The sequence below is a fragment of the Herpailurus yagouaroundi genome, unplaced genomic scaffold (genome assembly GCF_014898765.1).
Source record: "Herpailurus yagouaroundi ecotype Mexico unplaced genomic scaffold, PumYag 164, whole genome shotgun sequence".
NCBI lineage: Eukaryota > Metazoa > Chordata > Mammalia > Carnivora > Felidae > Herpailurus > Herpailurus yagouaroundi.
Genome location: NW_024412405.1, coordinates 47,782,897 through 47,800,632, shown reverse-complemented (window position 1 = coordinate 47,800,632; position 17,736 = coordinate 47,782,897). Strand labels below are relative to the sequence as shown.

Below are 17,736 nucleotides of genomic sequence, written 5' to 3'. Positions count from 1 at the left end.
GTAATATTTACAGCTATTTATAGCTGTCAAAGCTAAATATTATTGAAAAGCAGTGGGAAAAAGAAAAGCTTCAAAGAAACTGCTGGCCCAATCCCAAATTCAAGTTCAGTGTCCAGAATTGAATTAATTTTTTTTAATGTTTATTTATTTTTGAGAGACAGAGAGTGAACAGGGGGAGGGCAGAGAGAGGGAGACACAGAACCCGAAGCAGGTTCCAGACTCAGCTGTCAGCACAGAGCCTGATGCGGGGCTTGAATTCAACAAGCTGTGAGATCATGACCTGAGCCGGAGTCAGATGCTTAACTGACTGAACCACCCAGGTGCCCCAGAACTGAATTATTTTTCACCCAAAATAGTGCATGAGTTGCCAGGAGTCACATTGTGTCTAGTTAATCCCAAATTCAAATTTATCTCATATAGCACCAGTAAGCTCTGAAGCAGAACTAGGATCTTCAATCCCCTAGTCACAAATTTTCAGTATCTCTCACTTCCCACAATATAAAGTACCAACTCTTTCACTTGTCCCAACACTTGATTCCAATTGCTTTTCCAATCTTATATCCTCCAACTTCATGACCTGCTCTTTAGCTAAAGGCAACTTTAAAGCTGTGGTTCTTTACAAACCTCTCTCCCATCCTTCACTCTCCACATGGAAGTTCTGTGCTTTAGCCTCCCAGAGCTGATGGCATTTCTTGGCCTTCACTCCCACAGCGTAATGGAAAGAATATAATACGGAAGTAAGGAGACACGCATTCTAGTCTGAGGTCTCAACACACTACCTGTGAGACACTGGACTAGTTATAAAATCATTCCTGACAAGTGTAATAGAAAGAATACCTTTCTAGGGTTAATGAGAGAATCAAATGAGATAATACAAAAGAAAGCACTTGATAAATTGCTAAGTGATATAAAAATGTAGGGGAATAAATTCATAAATGAACTCCATAGCACACTACAGCAAGTTTATGCAATATTTGATTGTGTTTCAGGCACTGTTTTAGATACATTATAAATTAAATAACTTTTATAGTGTATTTTACTATGTTCTTGAATATCATCATTTCTAAGGGAAACTGATCAGAAGTACCTTTGAGAAGTAGGCCCTGGAATGGGAAAAGATATTTGCAAATGACCTATCAGATAAAGGGTTAGTATCCAAAATCTATAATGAATTTATCAATCTCAACACCCGAAAAACAGATAATCCAGTGAAGAAATGGGCAGAAGACATAAATAGACACTTTTCCAAAGAAGACATCCAGATGGCCAACAGACACATGAAAAATGCTCAGCATCACTCATCATCAGGGAAATACAAATCAAAACTACATTGAGATACCACGTCATACCGGTCAGAGTGGCTAAAATTAACAACTCAGGAAACAACAGGACGTGGAGAAACAGGAATCCTCTTGCACTGTTGGTGGGAATGCAAACTGGTGCAGCCACTCTGGAAAACAGTGTGGAGGTTCCTCAAAAAGTTAAAAATAGAACTACCCTATGACCCAGTAATAGCACCGCTAGGAATTTACCCAAGGGATATAAGAGTGCTGATGCATAGGGGCACATGTACCCCAATGTTTATAGCAGCACTTTCAACAATAGCCAAATTATGGAGAAAGCCGAAATGTCCATCAGCTGATGAATGGATAAAGAAGATGTGGTTTATATATACAATGGAATACTACTTGGCAAGGAGAAAAATGACATCCTGCCATTTGCAGCAATGTGGATAGAACTGGAAGGTATTATGCTAAGTGAAATAAGTTAGAGAAAGACAGAATATCATATACGTTTTCACTCATATGTGAAACTTGAGAAACTTAGCAGAATACCATGGGGGAGGGGAGGGGGAAAAATAGTTACAAAAAGAGAGGGAGGGAGGCAAACCATAAGAGACTCTTAAATACAGAAAACAAACTGAGGGTTCATGGGGAGGAGGGGAAAATGAATGATGGGCATTGAGGAGGGCACTCATTGGGATGAGCACTGGGTGCTGTTGTATGGAAGCAATGAATCACGGGAATCTACCCCTAAATCCAAGAGCACACTGTAGACACTGTAAGTTGGCCAACTTGACAATAAATCATATTAAAAAAATAAAAAACAAAAAACAAAAAAAAAATTTAAAACGATACTGTTAATCACAAATAAAATTAAAAAAAAAAATTTTTTAACGTTTATTTATTTTTGAGACAGAGAGAGATAGAGCATGAACGGGGGAGGGTCAGAGAGAGAGGGAGACACAGAATCTGAAACAGGCTCCAGGGTCTGAGCTGTCAGTCCAGAGCCCGACGCGGGGCTCGAACCCACGAACTGTGAGATCGTGACCTGAGCTGAAGTCAGACGCTTAGCTGACTGAACCACCCAGGCGCCCCACAGATAAAATTTTTAAAACGTACATTTAGAATATTCATTCAACATATGCTTACTGAGGGCCTACTGTGTGCCAGGATATTATTAGGCACTAAAAATACCTAGGCCCCAAGAATTAACAAGACATGTCTTCTGATCACAAGAAGCAGAACAGTGTGATAGTAAGGGAGGGATCTGGACGAACTACTGGAGATGTAAGGTTTCCTAGTGAATTACGAGCTGACACATAAGCAGGAGTTAGTCATGGCAAAACGAGAGACAGAATAGCATACCTGGCAGAAAGGATAGCAGGTGCAAAGGCAAAAGATATGAATAAAAACAAAAGTGAGCTATAGTAAAGTATTGAGATGATTTATATTTACATGATTCTAATACAAACCTAATAACTCAGATTTACATAACTCTAATGCATTATTCCTCTGCAAAGAGAAACAAACATTAGCTATTTTTTAATTGTAGACTAGAATTCAATTTCCCTAACTACAAGTCAGTTCATATTCAAAATATTTATAGCCTGTTTCCTGCTGTGAACTCTTTTAAATAAATAGACTAACTGTGATAGTCAAAGCTTTGCTACGTCTGAATAACAGATCACCTTGTTTAATTAGTAAATGGTATTTTAAAAAATCGTACAGTGTCAAGGTAAATGGAGAAGGGAGAGCTAAGGATGAGTTACCTCTGAAGCAGAATCAATAGGACGTGCAGACAAGGAGAGGGGAAGCAGCTAAGGAGTCACACAGTCTGAGGTCTCTGGGGCCTATGACTAGAGGAGTAGAAAATATGGAAATATTTTCAAATAATATTGAGTTTGGTGGAGAACAAATGTTGAACATAATGAGTTTCCTTTTGGACGTGTGAGTACAAGGTGCTAGCAGGGACCTCCTGATAACTTCTGAAAGTAAGCTGGAAATTCTGGCCTCAAATTCAGACAAAAATTTCAGTACTATTTCCGGAAATCATTTCTGTATTACAAAAGACACTTGCTCAGCACTCTCGGCCAGACTCTGAGAAAGGTCCCGAAATACCAGGGGTGACTTTATCCTTGCCTCACAGATGCTAGTGGTCCTCTGGAAGTGCATAGGACTGAATCGGGAGAGGCGGCATCTTGAGAACCAGTGACATTTTATAAAGATGAGAAAAGAGAAAAGGCAGGGACCTGGTAAAGTTTGTTCTGTCCTTTATTTCACTTTTCCCAAACCAAGGCAGAACACTGAAAGTACAGATAACAACAGATGCAGAGAAAATCCTGAAAGGTTCCAGAACATTAAAAACAAACCATATAGGCTGCATACAAAGTATAAAATCAGAATAGAACTGGATTTCTCAATAGCAACACTGAGTTCCAGAAGACAAGATACAGATTTCAAATTCTGAAAGAGAAAGTATTTCCAATGAAGAAATGGTTACATGGCCTAGAAGTGGAGGATAGAAAATGAACACGCAAGTTTCTGACCACTCGCTTGTAAAAAACTACTGAAAGGCGTGCCTCTGCAAAAAAGGGAAGAAAGTAAGATAAAACAAAAAACAAAAAACAAACAAACAAACATGGGATCTAGGAAAGGGGAGGGGACAGAACAGCAAAGTGGGAAAAAAAATTTCTCAAGATGGTACTGTGTCCCCGGCTCAGAGCAGCCGCCAATTCAGATCACATGGGAGAAAAAAGCAATGGAGGAGAGAACCGTAGCCAAGGAACTAAAAGCAAATCTGCTGTGTTGAACCATTTGCAAAAATGACTGCTGCTGATTAAACAGACGTGTCTGAGAGTCTGGATAAAACAGTGACAGATATACCCAAGTACTAAGCAAATTAAGAAAAAAAAAGTATAAATCTAGAAATAACACTGTTGCCCAACGGGAAACACTCATGGAATACTAACTGGAGGAATAAGGAGTATTTCCACAGTTGCGCCATTATAAACACTGGTTATTCTTGGACTATCAGGTATGATACAGTTGTAATGTGAGGACGTCAGGGGTAGAGGAAAAGGGTACAAGGTCGGCAGAAAGCAAAAGGAAACTAAATCATCACTGATCAGGAACTCAGTAATGCCTAAAACAAATTAGCAATAGTCTAAGCATATTATCTAGAAATAGAGAAGAGGTAAATAAATACCAGGAAAAAAAAATCCTAAGAATTAAAAGTGGTTACCTCTGAGAAGTGGAAGGCAGTAGAGAAGAGGGAAAATACGCTATCAGCTTAACATATTTCATTTAGGAATTTGCAGACATTATGTTGATGTATATAAAGTAACGCCAGCAACAAAAGATTTCATGACAGGAAAAGACGACCAGGGAGGTGGAGATGAAGGAAGTTGATTTTTGGCCTAACTGTGCTTTCTTCTGAGAAGGGGAGGAGGAGAGGTAACAAATGGAATAACACAACATCATGAGCACCGTGATGGAGATCTCCAGCCCAGGAGGGACACTTGGTGTGGGGCGCAGGAAGAAAGAACAGCAGTCAGAGAAGGCCCCCTGGATACCCAAGACTTAAAGAGTTTTAGGTCTGCCATGGCTTTCCGAAGGCGGAAGACCCTGCTCGAGCTCAAAGAACAGGCAGAGGTTCTGGAGGGTCCAGAAACACTTGGCGGGCTCAGATGTCCATGGGAGTGGAGAGCAGGGTCCCCAAGGGGCAGTACTGAGAGGTGCTGAGGGCACAGTGAGGGGACAGCTCCCCACGCACTGAAATAGGCCCAGGAATTTGGGGTTTGCCTTTAAAGGAGCCATCGATTTATTTTAACCTAGGACCTAACATGGTCAAATTCCCATTTTAGAAAGATCACTATGAGGAGGGATAACATGGAAGGCAAGGTTTGAGGATTTCAGTCTAGGCAAACGTGACCACAGGGCCCAAGGAAGGAATGGAAGTGTTGAAAATGCAAAAGAGAAAGGAAGAACAGAACAATCTTGGTCAGCCTGGATGGAAGTATTAAAAAATAAAGTTGAAAAAAAAAATAAAGTTGAGGTTAATTTCCAGGTATCTAGCTTGGCTAACTAGCTAGCTAGCTATGGATCAATAATATTCCCCAAGTAATGACTCATGCTTGCCTGGTGGTGGAATGGGGCTGAGCCTAGAGAGGCATTCATTTTTGGATATGTTGAGGTGTTCATGAGATGTCCAACTGCAAGTGATTCAAGGTGTTCAGGAGGCTGATGGTGCCTTAGCTTTAACACTAGAGGCAGAACTGGTTACCCTAATAGTTTTAACTTAGAAACACAGTGGTTGTACTTGAAGCTATAGGAAAGAGCATAGTGAAAAGGTAGAGAACACAAGTTTTGAATTCAAACAACTTGGATTGAAACACTGGCTTTCCAATTAGCCATCTGTGTGACTCTGGGCAAATTACTTAACTCTACTAACCCTCATTTTTTTTCTCTTAACTTTCGTGTGGAAATAATAATAGTACCTGCTTCACAAAGGTTATTGGAGGATTAAAAGAGATACATCATGTCCAGGCACAAAAGAGAGTGCCTGGCACAGAGTAAGGGCTTAATGTCAGTTGATCTGTGGTGTGCTAGTTGTTGAAATGGCAGAGTGCGTGATCTCTTAGGAAGAGAGCGTGCAGTGACATGAGCTCTGAGGATAAGCCACAAGGCAAACTAATGTGTAAAGGGAATGTAGGAAGAAATGAGCGTTCACAGCCTGTGACCATTTCCCATTGTGTTTACTCTGCATGCACTTTGAGAGCTCCCGTTTTTACCCCATTGTCCCCTACACATCTTCTGTAACTCACCACATTTTATAGGGCTTCAGCGGCAGGAAGAGATATAATGGAACTGGGAGCGGGGCTACGGAAAAGCTCAGTCTCTCCAAAGAATTGTTGAAAAGTGTGCCGCTGATGCACAAAATTCATAGGCTCATAGTTTAACCCAACTCCTTCTAAAAGAAACAGTGACAGTTGCCCTTACAAAATTCCATGAATTATTTTTCTATGCTGCTGGTTATAGACCTTCTGGGAACCAGATTGTATCTGCTTTACTTGGTAACCCAGTTCAGTCTTTAACCTAGAACAAAGCTCAAAATATGACTTAAACCAGACAGCAAAAAGACAGGAATAACTTAAAGTCTTTGAACTTGTCTTAATCTAGTTGTGAAAGTGAAAATTTGAGTCAAGGGAGTTAGAAAGCCAATTTTCATTGGGATTTAACTGATAAAATGATAATTAGAACAGTTCTCTTTTATACTGTAGTTAAGTGGTTCAACCATAAGTAGAATTTTTATTAAAAAAACCCAAGATTTTAGGGATGCCTGGGTGGCTCAGTCACTGAGCATCGAACTCTTAGTTTTGGCTCAGGTCATGATCTCACAGTTGGTGGGATCGAGCCCCCCATTGGTCTGTGTGCTGACAGCACAGAGCCTGCTTGGGATTCTCTCTCCACACCTCTCTCTCTGCCCCTTCCCTGCTCTTCCCCCTCTCAAAATAAACAAATAAACATTTAAAAAACCCTCAATATTTTAATATATTTTTTCTCCACTATTCTTCATTATTTGCACAATTTGAATTCAACACATTTCCTGTTATAACTTAGAAGGAAAAAAATTAAAATCTTTTATAAAGGGATCCTGGGTGGCTCCGTCAGTTGAGCATCCGACCGGCTCAGGTCATCATCTCGCGGCTTGTGAGTTCGAGCCTTGCATCAGGCTCTGTGCTGATAGGTCAGAGCCTGGAGCCTGCTTCAGATTCTGTGTCTCCCTCTCTCTCTGCCCCTCCCCTACTTGTGCTCTGTCTGTCTCTCTCTCAAAAGCAAATAAACATTAAAAAACAAAATAAAATACATCTTTTATAAAGAAGTTTTTACTGTTTTCAGTTTTTTTTTTTTTTTCTTTTAAAATAGAACGGTTAAGAACAAAATCAAGGACTCAAAGTGCTGGGCTTGAATCATGGCTCTTACTCTTACCAGCTGTGTGCCCCTTAAGGACCATCTTGTGCTTTCCCATCTCTTCATTTAGGAGGAGGAGGAGAAGAGCATCTACCTCAAAAGGTTGTTTTAAGGATTAAGTGAGCTACCACATGTGAAAAGCTTACAATCGTGTCACACACATGGTAAGGCCTCAATAGATATTAACTGCCATTTTTAATATTATGATGACTATTCTTACTCACCAATATGGCACACATTGCTGACTGGCCACTGCAAGATATCCATTCCCTACCCTCTCCTTGTTTGCTTCCACCATGGAGGCTGGAAAAGTTAAAACCTTATTTTCTGAGGCCCCCTACTAGCAAAGCTAGGGTGGCCATGTAATGCATTTCTGACCAATGAAATTTAAGTGGACATCTGCTAGAGTGCTTCTAGGAAGAAAAAGGATGCATATGTTTATAACCTCTCTACTTCTGCTTCCCATCTTGAATATCTACTGGAGCTATGACATAGCTCTGTCTGAAATCACATGTTACTACTTATTTCTTGCTATCTTGAATATGCTTGGTCCTGTTGCAGCCACCTTGTGTCATCTTGTAACTCTTGAGCACATACCATGGGGCCATTTTTACAGTTGCTCTGGATAAAATATAGGCTATCTTTTCAAAGCTTCAGTAAAAACATATTTTACAGGTACATTTAAACAAATAAACCATGTTTATTATACTACTTATTATATTGTATGCAAATTAGAATCTAATTTTACATTTTATACTAAATAAATTTAAAGAAGTATTTGTAAAATAAAGTATTTTTCTCAAATGAACTCTCTGGTCTTCAAAAAAAATATACAGGGGTGCCTGGGTGGCTCTGTCGGTTAAGCATTCAACTTCAGCTAAGGTCATTTTCTCACGGTTTGTGGGTTCAAGCCTCATGTCGGGCTCTGTACTGAAAGTTTGGAGCCTGGACACTGCTTCAGATTCTGTTCTCTCTTTCTCTGCTCCTCCCCCACCTCAAATAAATAAATAAACATTTAAAAAATACATCCATTATTGGATGTCACAAATAAAGCATGATTCTATTTTTTTTTTAATTTTTTTTTTTTAACGTTTATTTATTTTTTTGGGACAGAGAGAGACAGAGCATGAACGGGGGAGGGGCAGAGAGAGAGGGAGACATAGAATCAGAAACAGGGTCCAGGCTCTGAGCCATCAGCCCAGAGCCCGACGCGGGGCTCGAACTCACGGAGCGCGAGATCGTGACCTGGCTGAAGTCGGACGCTTAACCGACTGCACCACCCAGGCACCCCGCATGATTCTATTTTAATTATGTAAACTAGGCAAAAAAGGTAATATAAATATACTGTAACAAATCATATTGCATTGTCATTCATTTTTAATTTCCCAATTTCTTACAATTTAGGTTGTTGTAAAAAAAAAATGATGATTCCATCATCACAGTCATTTAATTAAGCTCATGAAGATAACCCATGTATCTTCTTCTGAAATCTTTTTTAGAATTCTTTCATTTTTAAAACTAATGTAAACAAGTGGCAAAACTCCAGGAGAATAAATAAGTTACTTGTGTGCTCATTTAATTCTCTTTTCAAATAAAAAGGGCAGAACCAGGCGCCTGGGTGGCTCAGCTGGTTGAGCATCTGACTCTTGATTTTGCTCAAGGTCCTGCTCTCATATCCCCACTCTCCCTTTCTCTGTCTCCTTCAAAATAAATAAATAAACTTATAAAAGGGGCACAATCATTTTCAGAATGTCAACATACGTAACGCACAAGATTTAAAAGTGACCGTATATAATCAATAAATGAGTTTGTTATTACAAAATAATACAGCAGGTGGGCTGTATGCAATAGACATCCCACATTTAAAAAACAAAAAAAACAAAAAACACTTCAGTAAGGGACACCTGGGTAGTTCAGCCAGTTAATCGTCCTACTTTGGCTTAGGTCATTATCTCATGGGTTAGAGCCCTGTGTTGGGCTCTGTGCTGACAGCTCAGAGCCTGGAGCCTGCTTTGGATTCTGTGCCTCCCCTGCTTGTGTTCTTTCTCTCAAAAATAAATAAATGTTAAAAACAAAAGAAAGCAAAACTTCAGTAAGAGTTTCCCAAAGTGTGCACCACAGAATGCTAGTTCCGTGAGAAGCAGTATGTGTGTGTGTGGTGGGGGAAGGGAGGGTAGTTCTGCGGTCAAATAAGCTTGGAAAATAATGTGTAGTATATACTGCTCTTGGAAATTCATATAAAAAACACTTAAAAATTTAATTCATGATTTATGATAAATGTGGCATTTCAAATCAGTACAGATAATGTTCAACAACTACTATGGTGACATTATTTTATTTGGATTCCACTCTGTTACTTACACCAACATAAATTCCAAGTAGATGAAACATTTCAACATTAAAAAATTAAACTGCAAAAGTACAGCAGACAGTATGTAAAAGTTTTCATTAGTTCTGGAATGAGAAGATCTTCTTATGAAACATCTAAATACCCAAATGTCATACAGATTTTACTACACTAAATGTCTGCAAACGGAAAGAATAATGAGAACAGAGTCAACATGAACAATAAAAGGAGAAACTAGAAAAAAAAATTGAAACACAGGTATTCCCTAAGACTAATTTTCTTGAAATAATGAACATTGTGACTCAGGGGAAAAAAATCAATAAAAAAACCATCAAAAAACAGGCAAATTATATGTTCAGGAAACCCATCTTAAAAATAAATAAGCAAGGTTTTTATACAGAGAATATAATACTCAAATTCATTCATAATTAAAGATATTCCAAATACATCAGTGAAAGATCATCTTTCACTTATCAGCATAGCAATAAAAAATAAGGATAATTGGTATAGGCTGGAAAATAGGTCACTCCACACACTGTTGGTAGAAATATAAAGCTAATACAATCTCTTTAGAATGCAACTTAGACTCTATCAGAAATAAAATTGCACATCCCATTTCATGAAATATTTTCTAAGAAAATTATCCTACTTATAACTCACATGTGTGCAAAAGCACGTGCACAAGGATGTTCGTTATAACATTGTTTATAATAACAGGAGATTGGAAACAACCTAAATGCCCATCAGCAAGGGAGAGTCTAAGCTATAACAGTAAGAGACAGACAAAATAAACCATGACGTTCACATGTTAACATATACAGAGATGTAAAAAAATAAGGAGGCATATTTCAATTGTTCATATGGACTATCTCCAAAACATAAGTGAAAAAAGTCAATCACTTATTTTATCAATAAGGACACTGGATAAAGACCTTTCTATGACCGCTCAGAGATATTAGCTATAAGGCAGAGGATATTTTTGGACTTCTTGCTTAGCCATTAGTCTACCACATGGTGCTCAAAAAGGCATTAATCATCCTTCCAGTATTAAAATGTTTGTTAAAATGTCTCCCATGTAAGTATTCAAACGCCCAACTCTGATTAGCTTGTTCACAGTGACCTATTCTAACAATTGCTAAAGAAAGCACAATATAAAATCCAGCGTTGACTCTGGTTAAAAACAAAACATTGTCAAAATTGTCCTTGTGTATTACATAGGGACTAGGATGCTGAGCAGATGCCCTCAGTTGTAAAAGCATAGAATGTGAGGGGAAAGATAATGTATCTATTTAAATATATATGTAGATGTGAAATGATAATGGCATTTAACAAGATGTGACTCACACACAGTGAATACCCATGACCCTTTAATCACACAGTAACCCGGACAGGAAAAGGTTAATTACATGGCATAACATCACTATTTTTGAGAAGAAGCTTCACTTGTTACCCATAAGAGCGTCATTTTACTCTGAGCAATAAGTGTGACAGTGTTTAAGCTTGGCAAGTGCTTAGTTCCCATTGAAAATCTACTAGGATACATTTGAGACTTGTTTTAATATTTTCTTATATTAATGAGAAATTTTGAAAAATATTTTTCAATGGCTTTGTTTCTCATAAAGTTTTGAACAAAGAGTGGAATGATTTCAGATAGAGAAAATGAAAATGTTAATTCAATGCCATGAATAAAAAAAAAAGCGGGGGGGAAGGGAAACTAGGGGACAGGAGTAATTTCACAGGAATTTCTTTCAGGAGAAGCTGGGATAAATGGACTCGAGGCCATGAGGGGCCACTCTCAATGAGTGCACCTGGCTGCTGAGTGGTGCCCAGAGGGGCCCCAACAGTCAAGTGCTGACAGCAACATATGGTGTGCAGTGGAAGAGGGGGGAAAAAAGGTCGGGAAGAGGGGCCCAGGGAGCTGGGATTCAAGGCTGAGGAACTGCCATAGAATGGTTTTGAAAGGTGTGAAATAATCAAAATTGTACTTCAGCATGATTAAAGCTGGCATAGTGTGAAGGTGTCAAGCCTGGGTGACTGGGAAATTGGTGGTATCATGAACCCAGAATGAGAACATGAAAATCAGGTTTTATGTGGAACGTGGTAAGTTGGTTTTAGAAGAATTGATTTTGAGGGGCTGGCAGAATAGTCAAACTGCTCTCTCCAAGAAGTAGCTGGAAATAAACAACTATAAAATCTGTAGCTCAAATCAATCCTACACGTATGCACTAAGGAATATGTGGCAGCCACTGAATCCAGCCCCAGCCCTTGTTCTCACGGGACTTATAGTCTAAGGGCAATTTTAACACAAAATTTGTGACTACCTGTATGTTAAATATTCCAAGACAGAAAACAGAGTGCTATGACATTGCTTAATGTAGGAGGTACAGCTATGACTGCCCAGTGGCGACTGCAGGGGTTATTCTTTGATACCTGTAAATACACACTTAGATTGCTGAAGACAGTTTTTCAATGATTTTAAAGGACCCTATGGATAACACCATAAACAATGGAAATTTGTATATCGGCATTTTGAGTGCCAAGAATGTTCTTAAATGCCAACTTTAAGAACTGCTGACAACTTTGCCCAGAGTAGTTTACTTGATTCAAGTTCTAAGTTAATTTCTGATATAAATCTGTGGCTCAAAGTATTGTTTTTTCACTTCATTTCAAAGGAGAAATACTGATTTATTCTGCACAAATTTGGTATTCCTTTCCCACCCCTTCCCCAATCAGATGCAGAAGCGTGGCATTAATATTACATACTGAAGAAATGTAAAAATCCTACTCAGAGTAACAGCCATGTATTTTTCGGAGAAAGGAAGTCAGCAAAGACAATAGGCAACTCTGAATGAGAGGAAACTGGGGAAGAAAGGAATTGACATATGCTTCTGGAGAAAGCAAATAACACAGAAAAGAAATGAAAATGGGAAACAACTGAACTTTCGATGAACTCATTATCAATTGCAAAGACACTGGAGACAAAAATGTGCTAAACTCTTTGATGAGAACAATGGAAGATTTTCCTCTCGACTACAAAAAACTGACAAAATGAATACAGAAGACTCCAAATAAAACCCGGTCTTAGGTATGTTTGAGTTAGAAGAGAGTGCATGAGAAAAAGAAAAGAATCTAAATATGAATCAAGATAATCGAGGAACCATCACTTTGAGTGAATGCCTGTGCGGAGCATTTTCCCTAAATTTTCTGATTTAATTCTTACTCCAACCCTGCAAAGGAACTATTATCAGATCCATTGTTTAAAGCCAGGGAAACTGAAGCTCCAGGAGGTGAAGTAATGTTCCCAAAGTCTTCTAATGGGTAGGTAACACAGGGGAGGTACAAACCAGTTCTTTCAGATTCTTTCCATCATGCACTTTTCTCTATACAGAGGTGTTGCATGATAACTGAGAAGTACTTAGATCCTCAGCTTTGCTGAGTTGTACTTAGAGGTGTTTTAGGAAATGCCTCAAGGTACAAAAAGACAGTGGTTTTTGTAGCTGGTAACTCCACCAACAAGCACAGATTAGGTTTCTCCCCAAGTCACTGGGAACCTGCTGACTTTCTCCAGAACCTGGCAATAAACGAGATGCAGGTCACAGAAGATTCCTTCCTCACAGAGAAAGGCCAGAGACATCTTCCTTTCGCTAGGACCAGGAGTATCGGGAAATACCAGAATCAGCCTAGTCTGCTTGTGGCTTCATGGGCTCTCCCTACAACCCATTCAGTGGGTAACTGCTATAGTTGGGCTAAAACCTTGAGGCCAGCTAAACCGCTGTCATTCTTGGTCACCAGTGACCCAAATTTAAGTTCTTCCCGGTCTTTACTTCCTCAATATTTATTAGCATAAACAAGTTTTCTACTATCTCAAGGTCTGCAGTGAACATTCTTATCACCTCTACCTGGAAACTGGGCAGATGATCTTCACTGCTTCCTCCTACTAGATGTAGCTCATCCTCTCACACATTACACGAGTGTGGGAGTATAGGTAGGGGAAAGGGGAGTACCTGTTTTCTCCCTAATCTTTACTGCTACATCAGAGTATCAATTCTTGATGTAAAAGAACACTTTGAGAAACATGTCATTTTGTTATACAACTGCCATCCCTCTGGGTTTGTGTCACCTAATTGTGCACTAGTCTGCCTTCTATTCAAGACAGACTTGGTCATTGGATTCAGTCTTCCTTTATCAGCCAAGTCCTGCCATCATCCTGCATGAATTCAACCCCATGTGAACAACTAATCTAACAGCAAATGAGTTCCTTGACTCCCTCATCTCCAGAGACAAATCCTTTCTCTTTAATGGTCCATTACCCATTCTCACAACCATAACTGAACTTTGCCACCACCCACAACTATTTTATTAATAATAACTTAAATTCATATAAACTGTTCTGACTCCTGCTCTTCTTATATTCTCTCTCTCTCTCTCTCTCTCTCCCTCTCTCACTAGTCCTATCACCTATCCCTGCAAATCTCCAATGACCTGGCCCCACTGTCTTCATTCTTTGTTTGTCTGCTAATACTCCATGGTTCATTGATTTGACCATGGTTCACCAGCCAGTATCTTCCTTCCTTCCTCCACTGGTGTACTTTTTCAGACTCCTGGTAAAACATAAATGAACCTAAAATTCCATCTTCTTTAAACTATATACCAGCTGCTGAGTAATCATGGTGAAAAATAGTACTGCAGGATCAGGGCCAGTACATAATCACAGTTGCCAATCTCAACTGAATTTTTAATGCCATCCAACACTCCTATGTTTCAGCAGGAGGCTCTCACTCCCACTCCCTGATAGGGGTTGTTTCAATGCTTCCACACTTTCTTCAAGCCTCTCAAGCAACCACTGCCCCTCCTCAGTAGAAGACCTCCTCTATTTCAGATATAAAATAGAAACCACTTGACAAAAATACCCTTAACTTCCTAACATCAAATCTACAAATGTATCTACACCTGGACCCAGACTTTCCTCCTTCCCACCCATCACAATAGCAGACAGAACATGTAGCTTTCCAAGACAATTTCCTCCATCTGCACTGTTATCTTATCCTTTGCACTCTGTCCTGCTACACTCAGGACCTTCTTCTATTAAGTATAATTTCCAACCTCCCTTCCTTTCTCATTCCCTCAACTGCATTCAAACAAATTTAAACACCTGCTTTGCCCTCTCTTGACCCCAAATCCCCTCTTGTTACCACCCTTTTTACAACTCAGTCTCACTTCCCATATTCACTTATCAACCCTCTACCCTCTCCTTTGAGCTGAAGTCAAAGGGACAATTGTCATTCTCTTTATTATATGACCTCTTAGCAGCATCTGACAATGTGGACTACCTCTTCTCCTTTGAAATGATCTATTCACTGGGGTCTATGATACCAGAATTTTTGTTCCCTACAACTTCATGGTGATTCCTTCTCAAGCTCTTTTCCAGACTCCTCTTCCTCAGTCCACCCTGAAACCATTCCTCACATTCTCCATCAGCCATTTATTAAATCCCATGGCTTTGTATATTAAGAATTCCAAGGTTTTATCAACAGTACAGACTCTAGTCCTGAGACCCAACTACAGCAAACAAAAATCCATATTTGCCAGTGACTAAAGGGGTTTCCTGGAAAAAAGGACTTGCAGTGCTAAAACTGGGAAAGTCTCAGGCAAATTAGCTTGAATGACCCTCATCTCTCCCTAGTCACACAGACAAGGAAACTCAGGCGTTTTACAGATATCTCAAAGGTAATGCCCATAAAATGGAATTCATCACCATTTTCCCCAAACTTCCACGTCCTCCTGGATTTCTTATCTCAGTGACCAATACCACCCTATTCAAACAGAGGAAACTGTCAAAGGCAAATATGTATACAAGAATCTCTTTATCTCAAAGGACTAAATTCCCAGTCCCAACAGGATTCTTATATAACCTGTCAGTACTTACAAATCCTCTCCAATGAAAAATAGTAATCACTAGTCAATCACTTATCTGAAAAGTTACATGTCTACTGGTGAACTCCAGTAATGCAAGATTTCTTTTTTTCGGTGCCACATTCTTCCACATTCAAGTTCTTCACACTAATTTTGGTCACCATCAAATCTATTATACAATCTCTTCTTTAAATACTTTGTAATATTCCCAAAGTCCAGTCATAGAATTATTAATTATCCTCTCCAATAGGCTGAAGTAAAAAATATTCCTCCAGTAAGGAAACTCTGGAAAACAACTGTATTAACTTATGAATGCCTCAGCCTGAAGACAGTAATGCATTCTGTATACCAGGAAACAAAATGGTCACCCTTCACAGTTCATTCTGTGGACTCTGTTATCTCCATATGGCTCCTGGCTCTGGGCGAGCTCTATCAAATACTGCTTTTAAACTTGCTTGGACAAGTGAAATACACCCAGTGCACAAGAAAGAATAAATGAAAGTTTTAGATTAAGAACCTGCAAAAGAAGTGCAAGACCCAAGACTCTTCAGGCTGAAGGAAATAAGGCAAAGAAATAAATTCACGGTGTGTGGGTTATTATATTTATATATCTTCATCTTCATTCAGCAGCAAACAGTAGATAGGCTGACATTTTAATGAAAAATTGAGACTAAATTACAGAAGGAATTATCTGGGAAGAAATGATTGTTAACACAGGACACAAAGTGCCAATGGAAATGGTAGTTTTGTTTTGTTTTCCTTTATCTCAAATTTAAGGAGATATTCTCTTCTGTTCCAGGGAGTTCAGGTAGTTACTAGACATAAAGCTACAAGCACATATGAACAATTCTCCATTGCTTAATATATTTATCTAAGTTTGTGGGTCCTATTTTCATCCTACTGCCAGCCATCTTGTGACCACATTTGTACCTATTAGTGTTTCTACCACTGGGTATGTGCATCAATAAGAGAAGTTAAAATTACATTAGTTAATTTGCTACTTCATTAACAGCTTGGTAAGAAGTCGAAAGAGAAAGGAGATTGAAACTAGCTAAAATGAGTGGTTTGTATTATAAGTGAATCTAAATTATCTATGCCCCCTATTTCTGCGGATAACTGAGAGTCAGCTGTGCACACATCTGTGGATGTTTATAAACATCTACCATCTGTGAGAAGCTTATGGGTTGTAAATGGTGGGCTAATTAGTTGAAATGTTAGTCATTCCTAATGACAGTTGTTATGGATAAAGGTTTTACCCAGGTTAAACTGATCTCAGAACCCTGTTGATCACTGGAAGCCACTCTACCTTTTATTACAAGACTAAGGAGCCACACTATGTTGTATAAGTCACCCATTAAAGATGCATTATAACTAGATCAGGCTGCTAGTTTATGCATGTTAATGAGCTCTGCTCTTAATAGACTGAAGTGCTGATTGAGTATTTGTCAGGGAAAATGAGAAGTTGTCAGTCTGTAAAAAGGTCAGCCAATTCTGTAATATATAACATTTTCATTTCTGTTCTACATACATAGCTAAACACATTCCATTCAGAAAATCAGGAAAGCACGGATAGCAAGCTAGTAATTGACACAAGAGATAATTCATGAATGAAAAGGTTTGCCCTTATACATACCTGCATACATATGCATTTCCCTAAGTTCCCCAAATTGGTAACTTTTTCTAAACCCACGTCTCTCCTTCACTGATCAAAGTGTGGGGAAAACATTCTAAACAGATTCACTTTCAAATAAAATTGTCCTTTAACCAAATGGAAAGCAAAACAAAACAAAAAACATACCGCATGGGGAGACAGACTCATATTTATTGCCAAATGACAAGTGTCTTATGATAGAGTTTGTATTCTAATAGAGGATAGCGTTGTAGAACGAGTGGAGGGTCTACACAAATTTTGACTGCTCAGTCTATAATACATCAGGGTTTTAATTTAAAAATTAACTTATGGAATACAGGGGCGCCTGGGTGGCTCAGCTGGTTAAGCGTCTTTGGCTCAGGTCACGATCTCACAGTTCATGAGTTTGAGTCCTCACACTGGGTGAGCTTGAGCCCCTCTTCGGTGAAGGCGAGTCCAGCTACAGTAAAACATGAGCCCTGCTTCGGGTGAGCCCTGTCTCTCTCTCTCTCTCTCTGCCCCTCGCTCATTTGTGCCCTCTTTCTCTAAATAAATAAATAAATAAATAAATAAATAAATAAATAAATAAATAA

At 39.0% G+C, this 17,736-nt stretch overlaps 1 protein-coding gene across 1 annotated transcript in view; it reads right to left on the bottom strand.

Moving 5' to 3' along the window:
* The window catches only part of DIAPH3 (diaphanous related formin 3), a 508,696-nt gene that overhangs the window by 135,138 nt on the left and 355,822 nt on the right, over positions 1-17,736 (bottom strand). The gene's annotated exons all lie outside the window — the stretch shown is intronic.